Raw genomic sequence first — 14,601 nt, 5'->3', positions numbered from 1 at the left:
GGAAATGAAGGTATCAACCAGAACTTTGTCATGTAGATTAAGAGGAAATTACTATTTACTATAAACACCAAATGGTTATATTTAGTTTTCAGTAATTACTTATTATCTGTAAATGTGTCTGCTTAATATTGAAATACCGAAAAGAATAGTATGTACTGTACCTTAAGACTGGTTTTTTTGTGTGGCCCTTCAAAGATCAGCATTTCTCTCTATCTAGTAGGCAAAATGAAATTCAGGACTGCAAGGTGTAAATGTTTGCTCCTGCTAAATCTAGTAAAAATGTGATTAAACAAAATGCTTTAAATAGAGAATGGAAATATGGGTAAATAAAAAGAATAACATTAATAACAATAATAATATAATAATTAATAAAATATAAGCCTACCAGCTATGAAGCAACAGGGTTGCTAACTGAAAATGATGGAGAACTTATACAATGAAAAAAGATCGCTGATGACTACTACACACTATAGAAGTGCAACCTGAAATTTTGCTTGACAGTTAGCATTGGGGTGATGATAGAGAACAATTTATTGTATCCTATGACATTGTTACAAATCCCTCCCTTCTATTTCTTCTCTTCTCTTACTGAAAACTCCTAGGTACCAATCCTTTGCTTTTCTGATACTCTAATCTGCTGCTCATTGTTTAGCTTACAAACAGCACAATCAGCATTATCTGAGAAATAGAAAAGGTTACTTTCCATACACTTTTGGCAACACCAATGAAATGTAGTTGTGTCATGTCTTGCGTGTCATACACCACCATTAATGTGTGGGTTTTCTATTATTCCTTTAATTAAATGGTGTGGAAGATAAGGAAAAGACTCCCCAGGCAAGAAACAAAGGCAATATTTCCTCTAGTCCTCTAGAACATAATACTGCCACCTGCTTTGTTGCATCTTCTGATGTTATAAACCACATATTGCTATGTTGCAATAATTCACTGCATTGTTTGACGTTGCTGACTGAGCTGGAGAAGCACAAATTAGGATGTGAAGAGGTGTATCAAGTGGAAGATGTGAAATATATGCATATATTATAACATTCATATTCCCAGTATTGTCACATTCAAGACTGCAGATTTTACCCCTGCTTTGTCATCTATCTTTATGTCAGAAATGGGATTTTAATCTCAAGCACTGAGGTAAAAACTTTCTTTCTGATCTCTTCAGTCTGGAGGAAAAGTAGCTCTGAATGTCAAGTAGCTCTGAAGGTCACTGGTGTTGTAGTCCTAAAAGTTTGCAGTCTCAGAGACACAATTCACTTAAAATGTTGGAGTGGTAATTTAATATCTAAACATCTACCTTTACATCAATGAAATTCATAACAAAGAAGGTAATGTAGCCAAAATAATTAGATTCTTTGTACAATAAAAACAAAGAGCAAGAAAGTTCCAAGTTTATGTTCCTCATCTCTTTTTTTGATGCAGTATACACCTGTAGTAGACCCACAGGTGCTCAGAGATCTTCACACATATTTTCTTCTTAAAAAGGACTCTGTTTATAAAACCCAATGCTCCATAAAAAAAGAGAGATAGAAGTATTAAACTTTTAGAAGACGAAGCCAGCAGAATTTGCAGCTTGATCACATACACTAATGTGGATAAACTGAAGAAGTGCTTAGAAGAAGGAGGAATTAAGAGACAGCACTTCAGTTGCTCAAAATTTCTCAGAAATTCTGTAGATGTTAAAGGTAAGTTTTAAAGGGTCTGAGATTTTATGTACCTAAACTTTACTTTTGCGAATAGACCTGAATTTTATCTGTAGTATGGAAAGACGTTTTCAAACATCTGAAGACTCCACAGAGCCCTTCATAAATGTGCATTATAGTGGAGCTTATAGCTTGAAATTGCAACAACAAATAGTAAAATGGGATTTTTTTTGTAGTTTTGTGTGAAAACATTGCACAGTAATTTAACCTACACCAAATTAATGATGGTATTTACCTCAGAGTATCCTTTAACTGTAAAGAATGACTTTTTATTGGGGTGCCATATAACTTTATCAGTCAAAAGACTGCGGTAGTTTTAGCCTCTTTTCAGACAGCACTGTATTGTACATAAAATATTCATGATACACATACTCCTTGAAAAGCAAAACAGGAGCAAACATATCTAGCTCTCTGTGCATTTGCAATGGTTAAGATGTGGAAGAGTAATTCATCCCTCTGAAAATATTAGTAAGTAATGTTAGAAAAAGAAATGTCAGCTGCACCATATGCCCTATAAATGTCATTTGTAAAATAGAGACTTTTTTCTTTCAGAGGCTGTAGTCTAAATTACTTACCTGTCTTTTGAGGAAATTGAAAATATCCGTAATGTGATAAATTATCTTAAAAAACATGGAATCTTATTTGCCTTTATTTTTTTTGAAAAGTACAACTCTACCATGGGAAAAGGACTTGTATCATTCTGAAGCCGTATACGTGCAGAAAAACTTAGTAATAATACATAAAATATGAATGTTTCAACTAAAAGCCCACCTTATTGCTGAAATACCATATTTTTACAAAACTCTCGAGCTATCTCAAGCCCCCTTCAAAGTTTTCCTTCCTGTAAACCTTTATTATTGTAACAAGCCCCACAATATGTAGGGATTTTTTAAGATATTCTAAATCCAACCCTGTTTCACACTTCAGGTAACAGAAGGATAATGTATTTGTTTAAAAACCTCTGTTTTGCCGTGTTGTTGTTATATTTAAACAACTTGTTCCAGACCACTTAGATTAGTTTTAAATTTTATTATCTGGCTTATACCAGAACAGATATTGACTGTGTCACAGGAATTCAGATGGTGCATTCGGATTGAGTGGATGGTCTGATCTGCTATGGTATATGCCATATTAGTGCCATTCAAAACATATTATCAAAGACTTGTGATACACTGTGGTAATAAATAAGCTCACATTAGCTTAACAGTGTAAGCTTTCAAATAGGGGTTTTCATAACACTTGGGTTATATATTATGTCACCTTGAAGAATCTTATTTTTAGATACTATAACGTTCCCAGTGGAGGAACCGTTTGTTGCAGTCCATAGCAGTGTGTGGGCCAATTTGTCTTGTTTTTCTTGGTCAAAATTGCCTTGGAAACTCATACACTGCATGGATGACCTTCTCCCAGCTTACTCCACCATATCGTGTTATTGAGGGAAGATAGAAGGAGCGGACGGTTTATGATTATGCCTGGCTGCTGCTAAATAAGATTATTCTGGAGGGGGGAAAAAAAGAAAAGACCAAAAAAAAAAGGAAAAAAAAAAAGGATGATATGTAGAGGGGTGAACGTAAAAAGGTAAACAAAAACAAAAACAGGAGGACATATTTCAGGCTCTGTTTCCCTTGCATGTGAAAAGATTATTACTGTTTCAAGAACTCTTTTACAAATTAAGAGGATGGGTGACAGCAAGAAAATGAGAGCTTTCAGATGTCTCCTAGTGACTCATAGGTCAGCTATTGTTGCTGAGCATGAAGTCATATGGTATGGAATATCCCTTTGGTCAGTTAGAGTCAGCTGTCTTAGCTGTGTCCCTGCCCAACTCCTTGTGCACCCCCAGCCTACTTGCCAGTGGGATGGTGTGAGGAGCAGAAAAGCCCTTGGCTCTGTGTAAGCACTGCTCAGCAGTAACGAAAACATCCCTGTGTTATCAACACTGTTTTCAGCACAAATCCAAAACATAGCCCCATACTAGCTACTGCGAAGAAAATTAACTCTATCCCAGTCAAAGCCAGTATAGAGGGTTACTAGATTTGAATAAGGTTATTGCTGCGAACAGTAGTGGATTCTGTTCAGTGGCCAAGGACCTTTAGTCTGCCAATGCAAGTAGTTCACAGAGTGTTGTGGTTTAATCACAGCTGGCAACTAAGCACCACGCAGCCACTCGTTCACTCCCCCACCACGGTGGGATGGGGGGAGAGAATCAGAAGGGTAAAAGTGAGAAAACTTGTGGGTTGAGATAAAGACAGTTTAACAGGTAAAGCAAAAGCCACGCGCACAAGCAAAGCAAACCGAGGAATTCATTCACCACTTCCCATGGGCAGGCAGGTGTGCAGCCATCTCCAGGAAAGCAGGGCTCTATCACGTGTAGCAGTTACTTGGGAAAACAAACACCATCACTCCGAATGTCCCCCTCTTCCTCCTGCTTTCCTCAGCTTTATATGCTGAACATGACGTCATATGGTATGGGATATCCCTTTGGTCAGTTGGGGTCAATTGTCCCGGCTGTGTCCCCTCCCAAATCCTTGAGCACCCCAAGCCTACTCACTGGTGGGGTGGGGTGAGAAGCAGAAAAGCCCATGACTCTGTGTAAAGCACTGCTCAGCAATAACAAAAACATCTCTATATTATCAACACTGTTTTCAGCACAAATCCAAAGCATAGCCCCATACTACCTACCATGAAGAAAATGACTCTAACCCAGCCAAAACCAGCACACAGAGATATATTACCTCATTATGTTTTAAATTATATGCTCAATAAGACGACTGTTGTGCATCATTTGAAGGTTGTGAATAGTCCATGTTTTCACAAGACAGTATGTGTGTGTGCATGTGCATGCATGCAGGTGTGTTTGAACTCCTATAGGAAAATTTTAATTTCCAAGTCATTAGGAAGTCTTATGTTCAGAATATACAGTGGAGTTTTCTTGACACATTGGTCATCTTTAGAGTCACAGATTCTTATTAAGTACATCACACTGTTTGTGTGGAAGCAGGTTATACTTCCATAGGCAGTTTATCAGACTTGTTGTAGCCTATACTGTGCAACTATTCCAGATTGAGGTATATCAAGGCCTTTAGTGAACTAGTTGGGGACTGAAGCCTCAGTACAACATTTCTTCATTATAATCTTTCTAAAAAACTGTAATATTTTCCTAAAACCTGCAGGACAAATTTTAAGGGGAAATCCACCACCCCCTCAAAAAAAAAAAAAAAAAAATCTCTTTGGAGGAGGGCTTGTATTTGGTTTTTTTTAATGTGTTTGTAAAATGCCTAACACAATGAAGGTGTTGATTCTGACTTGAAACTTTTTGAGAGCAACTGTGACACTGAGATACAATTTCAATGTTTAATTTTGCTTGCTCTACCTTCTTTGAGGAGGTTGATGTTACATCTTTCTGTGGTGTAACTTGTTGTTAAGGGCAGAAAATAAAGCTTCCAAAAGATGAGGTGGCAGAACTCAAAGATCTTTATCTCTTCATCCAGGCTAAAATTGGTGGAGTCAACAGGGCTAAACAAGATTACAGCTGCTAAGGTTCTATGATAAACATTTTGTAGGAACTTGTAGAGACAAATTCACATCTCCATCAAAACAGAGTTCACTTGTCACTGTGGGTAAGGTGCACAGGAAATGAAGGCACGTCTCTCAAGCTGTCCCTGTAAACCATCTCTCAAGGAAAATAAAAGTGCTTCAGTACCTCAAAGGACTACTAAGAAGTAAAGAAGTAATACTAAAAGTAGGGAGGAATTTCAGGCCAACAACAAAAAATAGATTCTTAATCACATGTTGTTTTAAAAAGTAAAATATTGAATTATTTTAGCCAAAATCCATTCCAATTACAAAAGTTGAAAATGACATCCAGCTCTAGCTATTGTTCAATTGATCTGATACAGATTGACAATGAATGATTGCCTATTAACAAAAGTTGATTTTAACTGAACACAGAAATGCTGAGCAGCTTACTAATAAAAAGTGAGATCAACAATAGCTAAAGTTTAACTAAAACCTTTGTTGGGCTGTAAACAGAAGATTAAAAAACATATGCGGCCTAAAATAAACTCCATATCATTATTATTGGTTTATCTATCACTTATATCCAGTTAATTCCTCCTTATCCTAGCCCTGGCTGCTGTTCATAAAGAGAGGATCGGGCAGAACATCAAAATCTCCTGAGAAATCAATAAAGCTGGAGCCTCTTGTGTAAATTCATTGGAAAGCCAACAAAATCATTTGTAAATTTTAAAGGTTCAGAGAAGGAAAAAAGACATGCTGAAGTTCAGATTGGTATATTAAAAGTACTTCTGCTTATTTATTGCAGTGTCTGCTCTTGAGTAATTTTTTCCAAATTGCAATAAAGAACAAATCAAATGGAATGGGTCAGTAACTCCTCATCTGTCACAAGCTACTGGATTTTTCATATAATAGTTATTAAAATATGCTCTTGCTCATTTGTTAATTCTCCAGACATCTGTTACAGTTTTCAGACTTTCATAATTGAATCTGCAATTATGTTTATTGTTAGTGTAAGGGCTCACAAAACCATACTTCTTTACCATTCTCCAAGATTTTGTCAATAATGTATAAACAGTAATTGGAGACTTTAAATTAGAGGTCTCTCCTTGTGGCTCCAAAAGTCTTGATGTCCCCTGATTGAGAAACACGAACCTGTCTTGATCAAATAATTGTTACACCCGACTGCCATGGTTAACGAAGGGTAAACCTCAAAAGTTTAGTGAGAGTTCAGATAATCATCCATAACCTGCCATGCGCAACTAAACTACTCAGAGAATTGGCCGTGTGATTCACAAAGCTTCTCTTTTGGATATTCAATGGTTGTCCCTGTCTCACTGTGATTACACAGCTCTTGACATGAGCAGGGGAAAAGCCATTTTTGGTCCTTTACTTTCAGAAAATACAGAATATGTAAAGAAAAACTGAATTAGGAAAGGATTTCTAGTGGCTGACAGATGTCTGAAAATCTTATGCTAGAATTCAAGGAGAAGAATAAACCTGGGGTGCCTGTTTTAGCACAGGGAAGCATTCAATTAGCAGAATGAAGCTGCAAGTAGGAAGATTTGACAATTCAGTTGGGCTAGGCAGAATCCAAGGAGTATTAGGGGGATTTATGCAGGGTCAGCATGAAGTGGAAATTCAAATTTGGGATAAAGATGTAAGACACACTAAGTCAGTAAAGGCTTTTAATAGGACAATAGGATCAATAAAAATTGAATAGCCTGGAGAAATAGTAGATGAATTTATAGATGAATGGTAAGCAGAACCGAAAGCCAAGATCAGTTACTTAACAAGTAGGGATGAGTTGAAAGAGGATCTCATCAGTTTTGCAATGGCTGATTTAATATACTGTAGGTACCAACAGTATGGCATATCTCTGTTTTTAACGCTACAGAGCAAAGGACAACACATCAGACAATGCACTACTACTTCATTTGCCGTTTAATTCCTTTTCTGTCTTATAAACATTATTTACATTTGCTGTATGAGGGCAAAAGTTATATGTCTCACTTTGAACACTGGCAAGGGGAGGAGGGGAAGTTTTCATTTCATCTTTTAATTTTGTCTTTTTCTTTCTATTGTCTGGGAAAATAAGTTGTTCCCAGAGCCCAAATGACACCCATCGTGCAAGTTTACATACAACAAGGCGGTAGAACTAGAAGTGACAAGGACACTTAGTTATAAAAAGCTTTTGTTTTCATAAGAAAAGCCCTTGATTGGGTTAAGTCTGGCCTATTTTGCATTAAATTCAGCAGTGTCTACTATCAAAACATCTCAGAATATGAGCTAATGTTTGGAGACAGAACAGTGGAAATAAAAGTCCAGGTGCACTCTGGGATCAATGTTAATTTTTCAAAGCCTTTAATTTCCCCTCTTTTATCCTTTTCCTTCACAGTGAATCTTGCTTCCTTTCAGGACACATGATAATGAAAATGACTTATTTATTTTCATCTAATGATCATGATTGCCACTAGTAGAATTATCTCTGAAAACATCACACTTTTATCCTCCTGCTTTCATCTTTTTTGGAGGCATTAATCTTCAACGTAGGAAAGAAAGCAATATCTCAGGTCAGATCTACTCTTTCACACTATTCAGCTAGCACAGCTATTTTGGACAAAATCTGCTAAATAAATTTGCAATGCCTCCTCAAAAGTAGTTTACAATAAATACATAGTTATGACAGTAAGCAGCAGCATAATCAAACTTTTCTTTTTATATTTCAAAACTGGGTAACAGCAATGTATATTATTTCTGTGCTCATGATTCTGATCTTGACAAGACCAAGGACTGGAGAAGTCTGCAGAAATAAATTAACTGGGAAAAAATATTTAGTGTGACTTCTAAGTTCAATGTGTTAAAAGCATTTGATCACATAACTAAGGAATATGTTCCTAGCATACAGAATGTCTATGCCCACACAAATGGTCAATAAATAAAATTAAAAGCTCCCTGATGATCACAGTGATTTGGCTTTGCTGTGGTATGAGTGTCAGCACTATAGCTAGGATTGAAGTAACACATTTTAGACTTAGTTATCTATTAACAGCCTGGCCCTGTGTAAACTTGTGACAGCCTTAATGTAATTGAAATATCTTTTCTTTTTTTTTTTTTTTCCATCTAGATTTAATTTATTTTTAATAAATAATATTATTTCTCTGGAAAGAGCTGTTTATATAACTGAGTCAGTAATGTCAGAAAAGATTTTTCACCTAAAGTCAACTGCAATGCAAAATGTCTGCAAAACAACTCTCCTTTCTAGCTTGCAGTCACTCTGAGGTCATGATGTTTAATTATGTATTTGGAAAGAGAATAAATTCCTTGGATTCTAAGTTCAATATGTTGAGAATTAATTTTACAGTGTTTTCAACATGTGGCATTCAGCCAAAACCTTCACTTGTAGACAAAGAAAGATATTGTTTGTTTGAACCCAGATATTTGGCTATAGCTGCCAAAATGCTTCTGGTCCAAAACAAACTAGATAATACAAGATGTGTCAGAGTCAACCTGTATTCATCATATGTGCAATGAAATGTAAGAAGACATGAAGGAAGAAACCAGCTAGCTGACCTTATGCTACAACTGGAGAAGTAGTCTCAAAATGTAAACAAAATTGGCGGAAACTCAATGCTATTTTCTCCTTAAGAAAAACAGAATTTTAATATGCAAGTGGAAGCTTGTGATTTCTGGTCAGTGACACAGTGGCTGCACATCTGAAGTCTTCAGGGCAGCAGTTACAAATCTCAACGTATACTGAATCTTGGCACTCTTCAAGTTGTCCTGACCTAGCGCTGTGAAGGTATGATGTTGCCATTGCGGGGCAGAGAACTCTGGAGGAGGCAGAGAGGATTTTTTTTGTTGTTTTGTTATTGTTTGTTTGTTTTTATCTCTAGGTAAGCACCGTAATAGATTAAAAACATGCCAACATCTTGTTAGTGAAAATCCAAAATTCCCCGTTTAACTAATTCCTTAGTAGATTCCCACATCATTTTTTACCTTTGCATGTGCATGGAACCAGATGATATTTAATGTACCCAAACCATTCTATGATTCTATGCATCTGGCCTCCAAAAAACATTTTAATTTTTAGTTTAAAATTCATTTGTAGCAATCCACAGTAATTTTCTCTCAATGTCTTAATTTTTATTTATGTATTAATACAAATTTTATTACACATTTTTGACTACAAAGTCCTGGGGATGTTACAGGTCCTTGATAGAAACATATTTTCTATTCCTAGTGTATTCTCCAAGTATTCTTGAGGCAAATCACAATTTTAACTCAGAATCCCCCCCCCCCCCCCCCCCCCCAGTGGAAGCATGCATAACGTTTCCTTTAATTTTTCTATAAATGTAAACTACAGGTATATATAGTGGGAAAAACAGAAAACAAGAGGTTAGAGTATTAACATTTACTCCTTCAAAAGTGGGCTAATACCATTTTACTTGGTTTCACTGAGGCTATTTCTCCTAAGAAGATTGTTCTTTATAATTTCTTTTTCGTATTTTTTTTCCTTCCCTTTTGATTTAGACACATCCTAATCTTTATTCTTATCTAGGTGGGACTGACAGTTGTACAGCAAGTCTTGACCCCTTTTCCAGTATGTTAGAGCTGTCTAGACATTATCCTTTCCTTGTAACAATAAAACGAGAGGAATCTTAAGATCTGAAAACAGCTCGTGTGTGAAAAATTGTCAGCATAGAACAGTTTAGATTAATTCTTTTGATATTCATTAAAAAAATAAAGCTCCCTTGGGCAAACTCTGAGATTGGGAAAATATTTATAGGCACACCCCTCTTCCCAACTTGCTCCTCCCACATTTTCATTTAAGGAGGTTTGTAAGGGCTCTGGAATGGGACGATTATGTTTTTGAGATGGTCTCATCGGAGTACCACAATAAAAGCAGAATAATTAGCATGTACAGTCTTTAAGATGAATGGCTGATGAGATTGGACAGTCTCTTCCACAATGTAGAGAATTCCTGATGTCCCAACATGCATAGTTATAGCACTACTTATGTTGTGCTGCTCATTGTTGATAACAATATTGTTGGCTTTATTGCACAGACCTCATAGCAGGGGTTACGGTTTGAATAGGTAATTACACTTAATCAGAATCCAGGACTCTTTGTGATATTGAGGACCACAGACCTACAATCGTTTTAGAAATTTTCACTATAAGTTTTTTTCTGAAGAGGGACTTATATAGATAGATATATATATAAGTACTAGTACATTGTCGTCCTGCAAAAGGAAGGATTTTTAGCTGGAGGTATTGGCTCTCTCACTTAATCTTTTTTCAAAGTGCCATCAGCTATTTAAAAAGAGCTAATACATTGCCATATCCACAAATGTCAAAAGCAAAAGCAAGCTTTTATTTCCATTCTTGGAGATCGCATGTTAATACACTTCATGGTGTTGATTTATTTAGAAAGGGAGCTAGAATTTCTCATCTACAGTATTCTTACTTTTTTATCACCACACAAGCAAAAGGATTCCTTTGCTGTCTGTCATCCTTTGTCTGAAAAACAACAATAAAATGTCTGCTATGTCACCTTTATCTAAATGGCAGCAAATAATTATCTTGTCTTTTGTTCTGAGCTAAGAGAAGGGGAAGAAGTGGAAATCTTTGGGGATTTTTTTTTTTTTTTTTAGTTTAGTAGAAGCCAATATGTGATGGGACTGACAGGTGGATGGTTTGTAAGGTCAGTTTACAGTGACCTCTTTTTATACAATATCTAACTCTAGAGACTCATTACAAACAGATTTTTCTCAAGTCCTGACACAGATGCTTTGTTGTGAAGATCCAGGTAGCTTTACTTTTAATACATCCATGATAAGAAAACATAACAAAGGCATGTACCAAAGGAAATAAGCTTTTCTCCAGAAACCATTAATTTTTGATCATGTCACCTTATATTTGTTTTTGTGGTACAATATGTCATTTCTTCTGGTGTCTGATTCAGTCTTAAAAGGCTACCAGCCTCATTTGCTTTCCTTTTGCTCTTTTCTTTCTTTTAAAGAGACACTTATGTTAATCTAGTTGTAATTCAGGGGTGGAGAGAGTCCAATTTGTTTCTAGCTTTTAAGGAGTGGAATTAGAAATTTGGGTCCCATCTTGTAAATACCAATGGCCACAAACAACATGACTACTAGGGAATGAATACTGTTTGACAAAATTTGTAGCAACTGGACTTAAATTAACATTGACCTATTATAAACCAAATACGTGAATTGCCTATGAATTTTTGATTCACAAAGGCATCTCTTGCACTAAACAAAGGTCAAAACCAGCTGGATGGTCATCTGAATTAATTATACGCTATGTGATAATGTTTATAGTTAACAATTTTAACTTAAAGTCTACAAACAAAATCAAACTCATAAATGGACAGGCAAAGAACATATTGAGAAGATATCCCTGCTGCTGGAACTGATACTTGAGCTAGAAACATTCAGCGCCTGTGTGTTTACAATCTGTGTCAAACCTGAAGACAGTCTTCTGAAAATACATCAGTAAAAGAAAGATGACTCACATGTGAACTCTGTCTCTTCAGGTAACAGAATTAAAATTGCCCTGAACTTCTGTCAAAGAAATCAAAAGTCTCATTGGTTGATAAAAGTAAACCAAATTGTACGTAGAAAGCTAGGAAACAAGGACATACATGATTGAGGAACATTTTACTTCTAGACATGGGAAGAAAAAAGATATATCAAGTACTGTTACGAATTTGGATTCTTGTGGTTATAACATTCAGGACGGTTACAGGAAAACATTTAAAGAAATTATATATAGACATGCTGCTACATATAGAGACCAAATTAACATTTATGGGGCAAGATAGACCAAAAGACAGAAAAAATCCAGTACCTGTGTTAATTCACATTATCTTGTTTTGGAGCGATTACTTTTTCAGCTATTTTTTGTTTTGGAGATTTTTTTTTTTTTGAGACGAGATGACCCCAGTATTTCCTTTTGGTTTTCTATTTTCCCCTGCTTCTGTTTGACATCCTATTCACTTGTTATCTGTTGCAGTCTACAAACAACTCATGAATTCTCTTCCATTTTGCTAAACTGCAGAATTCTTCAGCGTCTTGGTAGATATGGAGCCAGCCAAAGACTGTTGGCTGTCATCTTACTTATACTGGGGATATGAGGTCATTATTCTGTTGAACAACTTCTCTACAAATAGCAGAATCTTAGTTTAGTGGGATGTGGTTAGGCTTATCTGGCCAGTATTCTGCAGAAAAGTTTGACTTCATCTATGAAAGGTGAAAGAATATTTTTGCAAAACCAATACATTAGTTAAAACCAGATGTGCTCAGTAGTTGTCTTTTTTTTTCTAGCCATTTTTTTAAAGTAACTCTCCTATATATTATTTTTACATCCCAAAGTAGAAAATGGAATTTGACCTCTTGTGAAATTTAAGACAGTGCCTGAACCTAAATAATGCCTTTGAGTTCCCATATATTAAGATTGGCTGAAACTTTCTGAAATTGGAAACTGGTCATATTTCTTCAGAGATGGTAATTTTGTCAGCAAATGCATTAAGCATTCCAAGTTCATTAAATTTTGCAGTTCATACTAGGTCTCAACTAAGGGATCTTCTTTAGCCCAAAAGCTCAAGATTAAGCACACGCATAAATGCCTTGTTGAAAGAGGACCTAATTCTGTATAGAACATATTTGAAATCTCATAGAATTCTAATAACGAGTATTACATTTATATCTGTGGCAGATTTTAGGAAGAGATTGTTCTATAGAAATACTACCATAATATTATATGTCACCTGAAATTGAAAACCGAAAAGTAAATTGTTTTTCAGTTTTACGCAAGGGGACTCAGATGCTTAGCCTCTTATCATTGTTATTAGTCCTTTGCCTACTTCTTCACTCACTTGAATATTTCCCTATGTTTTCTCTATTTCCTAAAGATAATATGCAATCATTTATCCATATCCATGTATTCTCAAGACTTTTCAACTCTTTGCAAATTGGAATGTTAACTTTACATACAAAAAAGAAAAACAAGTCAAGGGCAATTTAGCAGATGATAAAGTTACCATTTTCAATTCGGAAAGAAAAATGTTACTTTTGTTTAAAGTAGTCATTACATAATTCTATCACATAAATATGCTGAAGATATGAAACCACGTGATACAATAAAATTGGTTTCTCTATTTTGTCAATTAAAGTTAGTATTGGATTCTGTGGTGGGTTGACCCTGGCTGAGGGCCAGGTGCCCACCAGAGCCGCTCTATCACTCCCCTCTTTCATTAGACAGGGGAGAAAAGGTACAATGAAAAAAAAAAAAGCTTACGGATTGAGATAAGGACAGGGAGAGATCATTCTCTAATTATCATCACGAGCAAAACAGACCGAACTTAGAGAGGGAATTCATCTTATTTATTACTAAGCAAAACAGAGTAGAGGAATGAGAAATAAACCCAAATCTTAAAAACACCTCCCCCCACCCCTCCCATCTTCCCGGGCTCAACTTCACTCCCGGCTTCAACCTCCGCCCCCCTCAGCGGCACAGGGGGACGGGGAGTGGGGGTTACGGTCAGTTCATCACGCGGTGTTTCTGCCGCTTCTTCATCCTCAGGGGGAGGACTCATCGTTCCCCCGCTCCAGCGTGGGGTCCCTCTCACGGGAGACAGTCCTTCACGGCCTTCTCCAACGTGAGTCTCCTCCACGGGGTGCAGACCTTCAGGAGCAAACTGCTCCAGCGTGGGTCCCCCACGGGGTCACAAGTCCTGTCAGCAAACCTGCTCTGGCGTGGGCTCCTCTCTCCACAGGGCCACAGGTCCTGCCAGGAGCTTGCTCCAGCACGGGCTTCCCATGGGGCCACAGCCTCCTTCAGGTGTCTCCACCTGCTCCGGCGTGGGGTCCTCCACGGGCTGCAGGTGGAATCGCTACACCCCCTCATCCTCCCTCCATGGGCTGCAGGGGGACAGCCTGCTTCACCATGGTCTTCACCACGGGCTGCAGGGGAATCTTGCTCCGGCGCCTGGAGCACCTCCTCCCCCTCCTTCTGCACTGACCTTGGTGTCTGCAGAGTTTCTTACATCTTCTCACTCCTCTCTCTGGCTGCAAAAGCGCTCTCTAACTGTTTTTTTTCTCCTTCTTAAATACATTATCACAGAGGCGCTGATTGGCTCGGCCTTGGCCAGCGGCGGGTCCGTCTTGGAGCCGGCTGGCATTGGCTCTGTCAGACACAGGGGAAGCTTCTAGCAGCTTCTCACAGAAGCCACCCCTGTAGCCCCCCTCGCTACCAAAACCTTGCCACACAAAACCAACACAGATTCACACATCATTGATTTCTCGATATCATAAACTGTACAATGGTACTAATCATACTGACTATATATGAT

The 14,601-nt window shown here is 37.2% G+C and overlaps 1 long non-coding RNA gene across 1 annotated transcript in view; it reads right to left on the bottom strand.

Moving 5' to 3' along the window:
- Positions 1-14,308, bottom strand: part of LOC142600410 (uncharacterized) — a 321,258-nt gene extending 306,950 nt beyond the window's left edge. Inside the window, exon 1 of the long non-coding RNA XR_012833880.1 lies at positions 14,272-14,308. This is a non-coding gene — a long non-coding RNA (uncharacterized LOC142600410). The remainder of the gene's footprint in view (positions 1-14,271) is intronic.
- Positions 14,309-14,601: the final 293 nt, after the last annotated feature.

The sequence above is a fragment of the Balearica regulorum genome, chromosome 2 (assembly GCF_011004875.1).
Source record: "Balearica regulorum gibbericeps isolate bBalReg1 chromosome 2, bBalReg1.pri, whole genome shotgun sequence".
NCBI classification, from domain to species: domain Eukaryota; kingdom Metazoa; phylum Chordata; class Aves; order Gruiformes; family Gruidae; genus Balearica; species Balearica regulorum.
Note: the sequence above shows the minus strand (reverse complement) of the source record. Positions and strands in the feature narration are given on the sequence as shown.